At 41.7% G+C, this 16,210-nt stretch overlaps 1 pseudogene; it reads left to right on the top strand.

Annotated features, from left to right (window-relative positions):
• Positions 1-10,561: 10,561 nt before the first annotated feature.
• Positions 10,562-12,035, top strand: LOC125170510 (60S ribosomal protein L4-like; annotated as a pseudogene).
• Positions 12,036-16,210: the final 4,175 nt, after the last annotated feature.

Here is a 16,210-nt window from a genome sequence, read left to right as displayed (position 1 = left end):
GCTGTGTGCTGATGATGCGGAGCATGCTTGGGATTCTGCCTCCCTCCTTCTCTGCCCTTCCCCTGCTTGTTCTCTATCTCTCTCTCAAAATAAATAAGAAAAAGAAAAAGAAAAGAAAAATTAGATACCAAAAACAAGTGGGAAAGAATATTTGCAACAAAAAGTACAAAAGAAAAATATCCACAGTGTATTAAATGGTTATATAAACAGGAAAATAAGCCTTACTAAGAGTTGGGCAAAAAAATTCTTAATCCACAAAGAATATACAATTGGTTAATAAACATGAAAAATATTCTATCTCAGTAGCAATATAAAAAATGCAAATTAAAACAGAAATTTTCCATCTACTAAATAAGCAAGCTACTATGCTCATACACTCCCCTTGAGAATATAAACTGGTCCCACTTCCTGGAAAGCAATTTCACACTGCATGTCAAGAGACTTTTAAATTTTCATATATTTTGACTAAGTAATTCCTCTTCTAAGCATCTGTCTTTAGGAGAATATCTACACATTCATCAAAATGGAATACTAATTTTGGTACATTCATACTGTCACAGTGAAGCTCCATGAGAACATAGTCTCTGAATCCCCAGGGCCTGCCACACAGCAGGGACTCAACAAATGTTTGTTAAATGACTCTGAAATTCTATGTGACAGTTAAAAAAAAAAAAAAGAATGAATTCAAATTATTAAATGGAAATATCCCTTAGACATATGTTACATGGTAAAGAAAACAAGATGAACAATAGGACATACAGGATGATCCCCCCGATGTAAAACTAAAACCAGCATCAAAATAAACAAAAAACATGTGTGTGTGTGTGTGTGTGTGTGCGTGTGTGTGTCTGAGTGTGTGTGTGAAAATGCATAGACAAATACATTAAAAAGTGTACACACTAAGCTGATAAGAGTGCTTATGTCTAGAAGGAGATGTGGATGCCCTATGAAGGGGACTTCGTGTTACTGAATGGTTTCAGGTATAAGCATATTCTCAGATGAATTGCCTACTTTAAAAATGAAGGTGTCCTTTAGGACACATACATGCATACATACATACATTAACATACATGCAAAGATGTTAATGATAGCATGATTTGTAACAGTGAAAAGTTGAAAATAAACCCCTTAGAAGAATAGTTAGATACATGTTAGCCATGAAATATCATGTAGGCATAATAAGTCATGTTTTCTGAGGAAGAGTTGACAGGAAATGTCATGGTACATTATCAAGTGAAAACAACAGCAGCGACAACAACAAAGATTCAATGCAAAAGATACAGACTCACCTTTCAGGAAACACCAAAGAAAGTTGTTCAAGCTGAAAGCAAGTAAGTCTGGAGAGTAGTTTGACTCCAGACACAAAACACATAGAAAACCCGGGAAGGTAATTATGTAGGTAATTATAAGAGAAAGGCTAAATGCATAAAATGTATATTTCTTTTCTTAACTTATTTTAATAGCAATTATATAAAACAGTTTATATATAATCCTTGGGCCCACAACATATAGGAACATAATATATTTGAGAGTAACAGCACATAGAAGGAACAAAGCTGTACTGGAGTAAGGAAATGACACTAGATGGTAATGCACATACACAGTAACAATGGAGAGAACTAGACAGAATAAATAAGAAGGCTAATATAACAAACAAATATAAACAAACTAATACATACTTGTAGTATAAATGTATACTACACAATATGTATATGTATATATTATACATATGTATATACATATATGATACCTATATATGGTATATACCCAACAATCCGTCATTATTACTATTATTTTATATAATTTTATGTCTTTTAAAGAAATTGTGAGAAGAAAGGATATATATAACAGCACAAGAAGGGGGAAGAGGGAATAAAACTATGTAGGAGAAAATTTTCTATATGTCATTGTAATTAAATTTGTATAAATCTTAAGTCGATTCCAATAAGCTAAAGAGGATATGGTAAGACCTAGAGCAACAACTAAGAAAATAACGCAAAAAATGTAGTGAGAAAAATCATTTGAGGAATTAAAATGTTATACTAAAAAATAACCACTTAATGCAAAAGAAACAGCAAAGGAGACTAAAGGAACAAAAAAGACATGAGTTGGGGTGGGGGGAAGGAAAATGGCAGACATAAATCCAACTATTTCAATAATAATGGTAAATGTGAATAGATCAAACAATCCAATCAAAAGGAAGAGATTGTCAGACAGAATCAAAAAAATAAGAACAAAATACATGCTGTATATAAGAGACACAATTTAGATTCAAAGATACAAATAGGCTGAAAGTAAAAGGATAAAAAAAGTTGCATCAGGCAAATGGCAACCATAAAAAAGCTGGAGTGGCTATACTAATATCAGACAAAATCAATTTTAAAACCAAAATAAGTATTACTAGAGATAAAGATGGATGTATTATAATGATTATAAAGTCAGTTCAGCAGGAAAATACAATAATTATAAATATATCTGTACGCTTAACAACAGAGCCCCAAAACACACGAGACAAAAACTGACAGAATTGAAGGAAGAAATAGACAATTCAATACTAATGGCTGGAGACGTCAATACCCTTCTTTCAATAATTGATAGAACTAGGCAGAGGATCAACAAGGAAATGGAAGGCTTGAACAGGACTGTAAACCGACTATACCTAACATCTATAGAACACTCCATTCAACAACAGTAGAACACACATTCTTTCCAAGTGCACTATGAAACATTCTCCAGGGTATATATTAGTCTAAATAAATGTAAAGAGGATTGGAATCATACAAAATATGTTCTCTGACCACAGTGGGATAAAAATAGAAATCCATAACAGAAAGAATAACAGAATTTTAGGAAAATTCACAAATATGTGGAAATTGAACAACATATTTCTTTTTTTTTTTTTTTAATTTTTTTTTTTTTTCAAAGTTTATTTATTTTTGGGACAGAGAGAGACAGAGCATGAACGGGGGAGGGGCAGAGAGAGAGGGAGACACAGAATCGGAAACAGGCTCCAGGCTCCGAGCCATCAGCCCAGAGCCTGACGCGGGGCTCGAACTCACGGACCGCGAGATCGTGACCTGGCTGAAGTCGGACGCTTAACCGACTGCGCCACCCAGGCGCCCCTTGAACAACATATTTCTAAATAACAAAGAAGAAATCACAAGGGAAATTTAAAAATATTTTCAGAAGAATGAAGATGAAAGTCTTACATGCCAACATTTATGGGATGCAGCTAAAGCAGTGTTTTCAAGGGAACTGATAGCTGTAAACACCCATACTGGAAAGGGGAGAAAGCATCTCAAAGCTGTAACCCAAACTTACACCTTAAGACATTGGAAAAAGAAAAGCAAACTAAACCCAAACCAAGTAGAAGGAGGGAAATAATTACAATTATAGTGGAAATTAATGAGATAGAGAATAGAAAAACAGCAGAGAAAAATCAACAAAACCAAAAGTTGATTCTTTGAAAAGATAAACCACATTGACCAATATTTAGCTAGACTAACCACGGAAAAAAAAGAGAGAAGGCTTGAATTACTAAAATTAGAAGCGAGAAAAGGGACATTGTTACCAACATTAGAGAAACAAAAAGGACTGTAAGAAAATACTATGCACAACTGAATGCCAACAAATTAAATAACACAGATGAAACAAACACATTTCTACAAACAAAAACTACCCAAAGTGACTCAATGGGAAATGGAAAATCTAAAGAGTCCTATAATGAATAAAGAGATTGAATTTGTGTATTAATCATGCATTTTTATTTTCTGTATTTCTGATGCGTTGATATCTGAAGTCTTGTGGAACCTGAGAGACTGCCCCTTCCAGATTAGCCAATTCCCATAGATAGTAACCTACTCACCTGTGAGTATACCTTTCATATGTAAACTAACACAGCCAAAGCCCACCCTCCACCCCAGCCCCCACCATCTCTGTTAATGGGCTCTTATACTCTGGGCCACTATTCCACTGCCCTAATCATCCCAGCTCCAAGTGCCAGGCAACCAGGAAAAATCACTATGCCCTAGAGCCTGCTGAAACCATTAAATTAACCATCCTAAACCTGATGACACTGTTTTCCATGAAAACCATAAAAAAAGTCCTTGCCAATGTGTTGCTTCCCCTTGATCTCCTTGCCTCCTCACTGACGATGTTGTTTCCTCATGTGTGTAAGACCTTGGGAACTTCGAGTAACAAACTATCTTCTCAACAGCAATTATCTCCTCATCTAATAGCTTTACCACACTTGAGTGATAATAAAATAAAAAATAATTGTTTTAAAACAATTAGTAATTTTGAAACTATCCACAGAAAAATCTCAGGTACAGGTGGCTTCCCTGGTGAATTCTACAGATAATTAAAAGAAGAATCAAGGGGTGCCTGGGTGGCTCAGTCGGTTAAGCCTCCTACTCTTGATTTTGGCTCAGGTCCTGATATCATGGTTCGTGAGACTGAGCCCCACATCGGGCTCTGTGCTGAAAACTCAGAGCCTGGAGCCTGCTTCGGGTTCTGTGTCTCCCTCTTTCTCTGCCCTTCCCCTGCTCATGCTCTGTCTGTCTGTCTCTCTCTCAAAAATAAATAAACATTAAACAAAATTAAAAAAAATTAAAAACAGAAATATAGATGCAAAGATACAGAAAAGCATTTGACAAAATCCAACACCATTTCATTAATTAAAAAACACTCCACAAACTAAGAATAGAAACTTTCTCAAGCTGTTAAAGGGCATCTATGAAAAACCCACAGCTAACATCAGACTTAATGGTAAAAGACTGAATGCTTTCTCCCTAAGACTAGGAACAAGACGATGCCCATTCTCACCACTTGTATTAAACATTGTACTGCAGTGAATTAGGCAAATAGACAAGAAAAGAAATAAAGGCATTCAGATAGGAAAGGAAGAAGTAAAACTGTATTTGCAGATGACACAATCTTATACATAGAAAATCCTAAGGAATCCGCCAAAAAACTATTCAAACTAAAAAATGAGTTCAGCAAGGTTATAAGATAGAATATCACTATATAAAAGTCAATTGTATTTCTATACACTTGCAATGAGCAATCCGAAAATGAAATTAAGAAAGTGATTCCATCGGGGCGCCTGGGTGGCTCAGTCAGTTAAGCGTCCAACTTTTGGTTTCTGCTCAGGTCGTGATCTCACAGCTCAATTTGAGCCCTGTGTCATGCTTTGTGCTGACAGGGCAGAGCCCTCTCTCCCCCTCTCTCTCTCTCTTTCACCCTCTCTCTGCCCCTTTCCTGCTCACATGCTCTCTCTCTCTCTCTAAAAATAAATAAACTTTAAAAAAAGAAAATTATTCCATTTGTAATAGCATCAAAAGGAATAAAATACTTAGAAATAAAAATTAACAAAGGAAGTTCAAAGTATATACCCTGAAAGTTATAAAATACTGCTGAAAGAAACTAAAGAAGACCCATTAAATGGAAAGACATCTCATGTTCATTGATCAAACGACAACATTGTTGGATAGGGCAAGTCTCATCCAACTGATCCACAAATCCAATGCAACCCCTTTTGAGATTCTAGCTGACCTATTTGCAAAAATTGACAAGCTGATCCTAAAATTCATATGAAAATTCAAGTGACCCAGAATAGCCAAAATAATCCTGAAATAGTAGAATGAAGTTGTAAAATTCACACTTATCAATTACAAAATAGTACAAGCTACAGTAAGCAAGGTAGTGTGGTTATTGGCACTAGGACATATATATAGATCAACAGAATAGAATTGAGAATGAGACATAAATCCTTTTTAAAGTTTATTTATTTATTTTAAGAGAGAGAGAGAAGGTGGGGGAGGGGCAGAGAGAGAGAGAGAGAGAGAGAGAGGGAAAGAGAGAATCCCAAGCAGGCTCCACCCTCCACCAGAAGCCCAACGCAGAACTCCATCTCACAACTGATCTCCACGGCAAGATCAGGACCTGAGCCAATATCAACAGCAGGGCGTTTAACCAACTGAGCCACCCAGGAGCCTCCAGAAATAAACCCTTACATCTACAGTCAGTTGATTTTCAACAAAGTTGCCCAAGCAATTGGATAGAGGAAGAATAATTTCCTCAACAGATGTACTGGAACAATAGATATTCACATAAAGAAAGTAGGACCTCTATCTCACACCATTTACAAATATTAACTAAAAATGGATCAAAAACCTCTTAAATATAAGAGCTTAAACTACCAACCTCCTGGAAGAAACTATAGGTGAAAATCTTCAGTATCCTGGATTAAGCAATGATTTCTTAGATATGACACCAAAAACACAACAACAAAACGAAAACTAGATAAATTGGGCTTCAAAATTTAAAACTTTCATGCTTCAAAGGACACTATCAGGAAAGCGGAAAGACAACTCACAGAATGGGAGAAAATGTTTGCAATTTCTATATCTAAAAAAGAAATTGGACTTGAAATATATAAAGAATTTTGACAACTAGATAATAAAAATAAATAAATAAACCAGTTACAAATAGGCTAAGGATCTGAATGGGCATTTCTCCAAAGAAGATATATGAATGGTCAGTAAACACATGAAAAAAATATTCTACTTCCTGAGCCATCAAGGAGGAAACGCAAATCAAACCCACGATGAGATACCACTTAAGACCTGCCAAGACAGTTATAATCAAAAAGGCAAATAATAATAAGTGTGGGTAAGGATGTGGAGAATTTGGAACCCTGGTACATTGCTGGTGGGAATCTAAGCCGGTGTCACCCCTTTGGAAAAAAGTCTAGCAACATAAAGCTGGAGAGGTGGGCCATGCTAAGGAATCAGGACTCAGCATAGTCTGCAAAGGTATGTCCGCACTCAGCCGAGCCTTTAAGAAGCCTTCAAGGAATACGTTGTTAAGACAAAATGGCAGCTGTGGGATAAACAAAAAGAGGCTCATTTTACTTTAAATACTCCCTAGGAAGACTTAAGCGATGATCTCAAGCTGTAAAGAGCCAAGTCTGGCAGAACAGTTTAACAGCGGGGCTAAGTATTCGCTGTAGTGTCCACCCTGGGTGCCTCTCACATCTCTTATCACTTTCATCAGGCCTTTCCCTCTTAGTTACTGAGCATCCTATATTTTCAGGGCTTTTTGAAAATCATAAAACAGGATTGCACCACTGACTCTGCTAGTCTCATTACTGAATAATTTCAGACACGGGGTTTGGATGCCAGAAGAGTGGAAGGTAGCAAAACAAGGGATCCAATGGGCAAAAGAATGATGATGTGCCCTTCTTTTTCATCAAGGAATTCTTAAGCTTCTTGAAGCCGAATCCTGAATTTAATACTCTTGGCTAAAGCTGGGACTTGGTTAAAGATTAAATAATCAAATTTTTATTTCATCCGTATGAACCAGAAAACTACAATACCAGTGAAGACGTGCACCGAGAAAGCAGAGATTTGGTTATTAGATGACTGAAACTCTTTTTGAGAGTCTTACTTTGCATGTGCGTGTGACCCATCAACAAAAATAAATAAGAGAACTAGTAAGGATACATGAGGATGTTTTAAACTATTTGGCTCCCCCAGGAGATGGCCGGAAAGCTGGTGCCTGATTCAGCATGGGAAATAACCAGTAAGAGCAAATGCCAAATAACCAGTAAGAGCAAATGCCAACAGTGAAGGGATCTGAAAGCAACATCAGAGGTGGGGAGAAGTGAGACCTTCCCTTGCTGCTGAGAATTTTAAAAGGATGAGCTTAAGGGATTAGTGAAGGGCTGGGCCCTAATCTGCTTGTTTCAATGGTAGCTTATAAGATACAATTGGAAAAGAACAGTAAGTTGCATCAGTCACTTTCATTGCTAACCCAACAAGATTCTTTCCACCAAGGAACATCTTGCCGGGTCTTGTTTTGGGGTTCTATCATTAGCATGGCATCAGAAACAACTTTATCTACATAGCTTCTACAGAAGCTTCTATAGCTTCCCCTCCCCCTTAGTTTATGAAATGGCATGCAAGTTCTTAGAATTAAGAAATTCTAACAATCTAGGCAATCTCCAATGCCTGCAACATTCACATGCTCTGCTCTTATAAAATAACACCCTCTGTGGGGCACATGGGTGGCTGAATTGGTTAAGTGTGTGACTCCTGATTTCAGCTTAGGTTATGATCTCATGGGTTGTGAGATCGAGTCCTGCATTGAGCTCCACACCGGGCATGGAGCCTGCTTAAGATTCTCTCTCTCTTCCATCTGCCTCTTTCTCTCTCAAAATAAATAAATAAATTAACTAATTCATTCATTAAAATAATAAAACAATGCCCCGCAAAGTTGTTTGGGAGGGCACACATCCCTGTATAGTATCTTTCTTTAAAAAATTTTTTAACGTTTATTCATCTTTGAAGGAGAGAGACATGGAAGTGAGTTGGGGAGGGGCAGAGAGAGAGGGAGACACAGAATCCGAAGCAGGCTCCAGGTTCTGAGATGAGACATAGGGCTTGAGCTCACGAACTGAGAGATCATGACCTGAGCCAAAGTCAGACACTTAACTGACTGAGACACCCAGGTGCCACCCACTCCCCCATAGTATCTTCAGTGGCACCTTATTCGTGTACCTGGAGATCCAATAAATATGGCTTGGTGCTGTTGATTATCCAGGCAGGAGTAAGTATCTTAATTGAATTTCAAACTCTGAAAAGTAAAGTCATCGTGGCATTTGCAACCTCTGTAGGCCTTCTTCCTAAAGAACTCAAAGTGATTATTAAAACAAAACAAAACAAAAAAACTTGCTTAAAGTAATCATACCTCAAACCTCTCAGAAGCCAGAAAATTAGTAGCTATTACTTGTTGAATGCTTATCACGTGGCAAGCAGTCTTCAAAGCATGCATTAGTTGTATCACTTTGGGCAAATTCTGTATTCTCTATGAGCTTCAGTTTGTCTGTAAAATGGGGCAAACAGTCCTCCTCAAGAATCATAAATTCGGCTGCCCCCGGGTAGCTAAGTAAGTAGCGGGAGCTGGATGTATGCACTTGAGCTGTTACCAGGTGAGCTGTACCTGGCATTCTTGAGAGCCTACTCACCAACCTTGTTTCCTTCCTGTAGGCAGATCCTGCCTTCCCACTTAGAACAGCAGGAAGTGTGGGACATGCTTCCCGGCCCCCTTGCCCCCTTCCCCCCCCCCCCCCCCCCCCCCCCGGGGAATTGGTAATATGATCCAGTCCTGGCCACTGTGAGTTCAGGGGGAAGTCAGCTAGGGTTCTGTTTTGTTGTTGTTGTTGTTTAAGACTTTCCTTCATAAGAAAAAGAAACCAATGCAAGGGCATGCTCTCCTTTTCTGGACACGTGTGTTTTTGCATGCGTCCTATGAGCCTTTGGAGCGTTGGAAGAAATGAGGAGGAACATCATTGCTGACATGCTTGAAGATATCAGAGAGGAAAGGCAGAAGACCTCAGCACTGGGGGAGGAGCAGTCCTTAACAGTGTTTTTGTGCCACTGTATTAACCTTGGAACTACCCCCATCTCGGGCTTAACTGAGGTTATAAATCCTCGCCTGAAGCAACTGTGTCACCACTGAAATCAACCCATTGTATGGTGGCGGGGCTAAGGGCATGCCTCCTCTGAAGAAGCCGGCAGCATGGAGCCCCTGCTGGTTGCTGCCAGATGAGGATTTTTAAAGAAGAGCCAGGAATCCAGATTTTTATAGAAAAGTCCAGATTTTTAAATATTGGCTCATTTGAAAGAAACGTGTGCAAGCCAAACAAAACACGTTTGGAAGCCAAGTTCGGCCCATAGGCGGGCAGTTTTCAACCCCTGCTCCACCTCAGAGAGTTGTAGGAACTAAATTAAATGAGTTTAAAATAAGATCGGTAATAATAATGGCAAACACTCACATAGCACTTAATACGGCCCAGGCGTTATTCTGCTTGCTTTACCGACCCAGTCCTCGTATGTAACCACGTCTTGCAAGCACCTCATAGAGATATTTTAACAGACAAAGAAAGTAAGGAAAAGAGACCGCCCTCGCCCTGCCCCTTCAGGCCTAGGGGCGGGGGTGGCTTTCCCTGGGAGCTGGTTCCCTTAGCCCTGGCCACATTTCTGTACAAGGTCCCTTTGTTAAATTCTTCTTGGTTATACTCTTTTGAGTATGCCATCCGCTGCCCTCCGGGACACTCACTGACTGATATGAACGATGAAGAAGGTGGATGGGTCCTTGCCCTCCTGACGCGCACATTCTGGTAACAACTACATAAACGAGATAGCCACGGGTACCGTGAAGAAAATAAAAGGTGATGCGACTGAAGAATGGCCGAGAGAGGCTACCTGAGGGGGAGACATCTGAGCTGAGACAGAAGGTCCGAAGGGGAGCCAGCAACCCCAGGGCCTGGGAGACCCCTCTTCAGGCACACGTGCCTGTCTATGTCAAAGTTTTGGGGCTAGAACAAGCATGGCGTGCTGGGAGGATGACAAGAGGCCAGGGGGGCTGGAAATTGGTGAGGTGGGAGAGAGTGGTAGGACAATGGTCAGGGAGACAGAAGGCACCAGTCACTGCTGGGCGTGCTGGGATCTGGGCTTTAAGACTATTGGCAATTCTTACATTTCCTGTAGGAGCCACAGGGATGAGAGGAGGGTGGCTGTCTCCTCTCCCCACGATGGCATGTATTTATTCATTGATATCCTTATACTCCGAAAAGGGGGAATCATCTGGCAGAAATGCTACTTTGCCTGCCGTGTTCAAGCCTCCAATTCGACCTGATGTTGTGAACTTTGTTCACACCCACTCGGCAAGAACGACAGACAGTCCCGTGTTGTCAGTGAGTTAGCAGGTCATCGAAGCAGCGCTGAGTCTTGGGGTGCTGGCAGAGCCGCGGCTCCAATTCCCAGAGTTCAAGGCAATGGGACTCACCATTCTGGCCAGGTGCCTCTGGAAACGTGTGTTGTGGGGGCCGCATGTTCGCACCAGCCGAAACCTGGCGTCGTTAGCACTGCAGAATGAGCACAACACAGAGGCAGTGCGTCATCTGCTCTGCCTGGCTGCCTCCGCCTTACCAGTGCCGGTCATGTCTGAAGGTCATCGTATTGGGCCCCTGGGTGGCTCAGTCGGTTCAGTGTCTGACTCTTGATCTCAGCTCAGGTCATGATCTCACGGTGGTTCATGAGTTCGAGCCCCCCTTGGGCTCCGCACTGACAGCGCCGGGGCCTGGTTGGGATTCTGTCTCTCCCTCTCCCTCCCTCAAAATAAACAAACTTTAAAAAAACGAAGTAAATAAAAATAAAGGTCATCGTATTGAGGAAGTTCCTGAACTTCCTTTGATGGTTGAAGATAAAGTTGAAGGTTACAAGAAGTCCAAGGTGGCTGTTTTGCTTCCTAAGAGACTTAAAGCCTGGAATGATATCAAAGAGTTCTATGCCTCTCAGCAAATGAGAGCTGGCAAGGGGCAAAATGAGAAACCGTTGCCATATCCAGTGCAGGGGACCCTGCGTTATCTCTAATGAGGACAACGTTGTCCCCAGAAACATCCCTGGATTTACTTCACTTAATGTAAGCCAAGCGAACATTTCGCAGCTTGCTTCTGGTGGGTATGTGGACGTTTCTGCATTTGGACTGAAAGTGCTCCCCGCAAGTTAGACGATCTGTATGGCACTTGGCAGAAGGCTGCCTCCCTCAAGAGTAACTATAAGCTTCCCGTGCACAAGATGCTTAACACAGACCTTAGCGGAATCTTGAAAATCCCAGGGATCCAAAGAGCCCTCTGAGCACCACGGAAGAAGACTCATCGCAGAGCCCTGAAGAATCACGTTTGAAGCTTAACCCTGTATGTCAAGACTATGCCCCAGAACAGCGTTCATCGCCAGGCCAAGAATCACAAACTCTGGATGGACAGAGCAGCCGCAGCCTTAGAAGCCAAATCAGAGAAGACGGTTCCAGGCAAGAGGTCTGTGGTAGAGAAGAAAGGAAAGAAGCCTGCTGGTGTGAAAAAGCAGAAGAAACTTTGGCAGGGTAGGGGGGAAGGCTGCAGCTTCCAAGCAACTGAGAAGAAGCCTGCACAAGAGAAACCCACCTCGGAAGAAAAGAAGGCTGCTGCATAAAAAGTTACATTTGTTTATTCCATAAGAATCAAATCATTTCGGACAGCTAATTTTGAATAAAGACCTGATCAAAGGCAGGAAGAAAAAAAAAAAAGACTTTTAGGAATTCTTTGAAGGTCTTCCAGTAAGGAAGTTATTTGAGCTGTTTTTTAAGTCTACAGTCTTCTCCTGTGTGGACAGTGGATTATACATCAGCGAGAGGTTATTGCCACTGTCCAGCCTAGAGTTGTTGGTGCTTTGAACAAGAGTGGTGGCAATCGGGGCACCTGGGTGGCTCAGTCGGTTAAGCGTCTGACTCTGGATTTGGGCTCAGATCATGATCTCACGGTTCTTGAGTTTGAGTCCCGCAGTGGGCTCTGTGCTCACATTGCAGAGTCTGCTTGGGATTCTCTCTCTCTCTCTGCCCCTCTCTGCTCTTGCTCTCTCTCAAAATAAATAAATAAACTTAAAAAAGAAAAAAAAAGAGTGACGGCAATCAACGTGGAGAGAGGTGAACGGGTCTGAGGTTTGTTTACACTGATTCTGAGGTATCTTAATATTCCAGTTTTTTCCATCCAGCGTCCTGGACCCCTGGAAGACAGTGAGCATGCTACGAGATTTTTTCTTTTATATTTTCATTTTTATTATATACTTTCAAATTAATACGAACATATTCTGGATCATTTGTGTGCCCACCTTACAAGAGAAGAGTATCATCACATAATTTCAGTGGCCTCATTTGACTGACTACAATGACCAGCATTTAACACACTGTAATGTTTTTATTGAAATACAACACACAGAGAAAAGTATATCACCCATAAGTACATAGCTCAAGAGATTTTCACAAACAGAACTTTTGCGGGTAAACAGCACACAGTCGAAGAACACAACGCTCCAGAAAACTCTCTCGCACCCTCTCCAAGACCCTCCCGGCCCACCTCCCAAAGGTAGCCATCATCCTGCTTTCTAACGCCATAACTTACTTTTGCTTATTTTTTTTTAATTTTTTTAACGTTTATTTATTTTTGAGACAGAGAGAGACAGAGCATGAACAGGGGAGGGGCAGAGAGAGAGGGAGACACAGAATCTGAAACGGGCTCTGGGCTCTGAGCTGTCGGCACAGAGCCCGACTCGGGGCTGGAACTCATGGACCGTGAAATCATGACCTGAGCCGAAGTCGGACGTTTAACCGACTGAGCCACCCAGGCGCCCCCTATTTTTGAACTTTATATGAATACAGAGAAGAGAGTTACATTAGCAGGATGAATCCGACCTCTAAAAACTCCGTCCTGGTGTGTGTGGGCAGTATGGGTGGGGTTCCCACCAGGGACAGACCTTCCATTTTAGTTCATGCATCCTGGGCATTGTGATGAAGATTTGACCTCAGAGACTAGAAACCAAATTATCACCAAGGTGGGAAGCCATCTCATTAGCATATCTTGCCTGCAACAACAGGCATGGCCCAGCACAGTCATATCAGTGGTGCCGGGACATAGAGAAGGTTCACTTGTCGTGGCTGCGGCCAGTCTGTGGCACAGAGTTTCCCACACTTAGGGGAGTCATGAGATGTTAAGGGTAAAATAGTGATGTCGTGACTTTTGTCCTTGCCTTTCCAATCTGCACCCCAGCAACTTCCCATGTCCAGACCAAAGGGTCTTTTCATTAATCTAGAAGAAAAGCCTGGCTGAATCTGCTTCTAGTCACATATATGCCCCCACCTCTAACCACCCCCCGTAGCCCCCCACCTCCACCGCATGTCAAAACAGGAAAACAAGCAAAATTTGGTTTTTAGCTACTCTCTTTTTCGCTCCAGTTCTAACGCCTCCTGTTACCCCAGTGACCTCCCACTAGTCCCCAGAGTCCCTCACTGGAGACACATCCCCTACTCATCAAAATGTAGCGCTGTTGTCTCCCATTCCCTCCCAATTCTACTTTCTCTTATGTGATGATGGTTGGCATAGGGTTAATTGGAGGAATGCCCAGTGTGGTTCAGTGGAAAGAGCACTGCATTTGGGGGTAAAGAGGCCTGGTTCTAGTTCTAACATTATATTAGATTAACTGGTAGAAAGGGACAGAATTGAACTTGAGCAAAAAAGCCACACATACACAATAATTAATGAGTTCCTACAGGAATCAGGGATCAGACACATCTGTATCAGGGTCTCCAATGATGCCATTAGAACAGACTCACTCTCTTCATCTCTTGGCACTGTTTTCCTTGGCTCTCCACTCATGGTGACAAGATGGCTGCCAATGGTTGGTCCTATCTTCTCAGCAACCCCAATGGGGCATATGAACTTTTCTTTTCCAATGTTCTGGAATCAAGTCTCATCACCTTTGACTGGCCTCCTGGGAACACATGTTTTGATGCTCTGATTGGCCAGACCCAGTTCATATGCTCATCCTGGATTTGGGAGTAAACCCAGCACCACTCAAAATGCTATGACTGAGAGTGGGAAGGGCTGGTTCCCCCAAAGGGACTGAGTTAGGCAAAAGCAACAGATGTCTTTAGCTATTAATTGATCGTGAAAGCTTAACAAATCTTTCTACCCTTGGGCCTGGTTTCTCACCTGAAAAATGAGAAAGATGATCCCTATAACCTCTAAGGTCCCTTCTACTTCAACATTCTATTATTCTACCTAATTTCTCATAAGAATTCAATATCGTGTTTTCATCTCTCAGAGAATAACTCCCTTAATCCAATTAAAAGGGGGAACAATAAAGACATAACTGTGTATATAATAAGCCTGTTAAGAAGGGCAAATCCCACCATATATGCATGTCTTCCCCATCCACTCTGCAGGATCCCTGCCCAGTGACCCTTAAAGAAGGAAGCAAGAGGCTAGTGCCACTGGAGAGGGAGGGGGACCGCATCGGAACTAGCCACTCATTAAATGATTAAATCGACCAATAATTATTACGCGCATCCTAGACCCCAAGCACTGTACAAGGCTCTGGGAATGCACAGTGAACAAGATACAGCCCCTGTCTCTAAGACAACAGTCTTGAGCTAGGCATAGACATGTAAGCCACTGATTAATCATCTAGAACATCAAGGGCTATGGCAGGATGATAAGGCAGCTCAGATGGGCACCTAACGAGTGGAAGACAGGGTTTAGGGCATTAAAAGATGAGGGGATAGTCAGAGACGTCATCCCTAAGATGAGGATCCTGAACAGGGTCTGGAAAGAGAGAAGAAGTTGGCGTGATGGGAAAAGCAGAGAAAGAGCATCCTCAAATGTACCTAGTCAGGCATGCTCGGGGCACTGCAGTTTGTTCTCAGTGACTGCCATGTGGAGTTTAATCCGGGCAATGGCAAGAGGGGAGGCTGGGCCTGACTGGGGGGGAAATGAAGGACCAAACCAAGGAGACTGAGTGTTATCACGGAGGCACCTGGGAACCACTGAAGATGTCAGCAGGATACAACATCATATTTGCACATGATGTACATATTTGCATGTAACACAATATCATATTTACAAAGGATCTACCAGTATGATGTGGATCAGAGAGACGGAAGGCCAGATTCCAGTTTTTAAGAAGTCTATGATCACGCCATTCCGATGGTAAAGGGACTTCCTGTGCAGTATCTGTCCACTTGCTTCGTAATTTCCATGTTGTGTATGTCTGTTTATTCACATTTCACCTTTCCACATAGAACATAAAGCCCTTCAGAAAAATTCCTGCACCTGAAACAAAGACTTAAAAAGCCCATTCCCATTCCCATTCCAAAAATGGTCATAGGTGATCTACAAATCTCTGCTGAAAATTTGACCACACTCCACTCCCCAGATCTCACATCTGATTGCAGAATACCTCGAGATCTCTGCAAGCCGCAGATATTATAAGGATTTCATAATCCATCAGCATTTACGGGGCAGACCTGGGACCCTCTGCTGGCTGCTCAAAGAACCTCGTTGGTCTGCCTTCTGTCGAAGGGAGAAGGTCCAATTTTCTACAGAAAGTTGCTCTACACAAAGGTAATCATGGGTCCCTGCCTGCCTAGGCTTGAGGGTAGGAGATTATTCCTGGTGGCATAAATCCTCAGAGCATATGTATCTGGAGGAAAAGCAAAGACACGCCTGAACAGCAGCGCCTCCCCGGACAGGAGAGAAATAAGGAAAAGTACTAACTGATCTGTGAAAATACCATGTACCTGACCAACCCAAAACCCTGGTCTAGAGAACAGGCGG

Source organism: Prionailurus viverrinus, chromosome B4 (genome assembly GCF_022837055.1).
Source record: "Prionailurus viverrinus isolate Anna chromosome B4, UM_Priviv_1.0, whole genome shotgun sequence".
In the NCBI taxonomy this organism is placed as follows: domain Eukaryota; kingdom Metazoa; phylum Chordata; class Mammalia; order Carnivora; family Felidae; genus Prionailurus; species Prionailurus viverrinus.
This window is presented reverse-complemented; position numbering and strand designations above follow the sequence as displayed.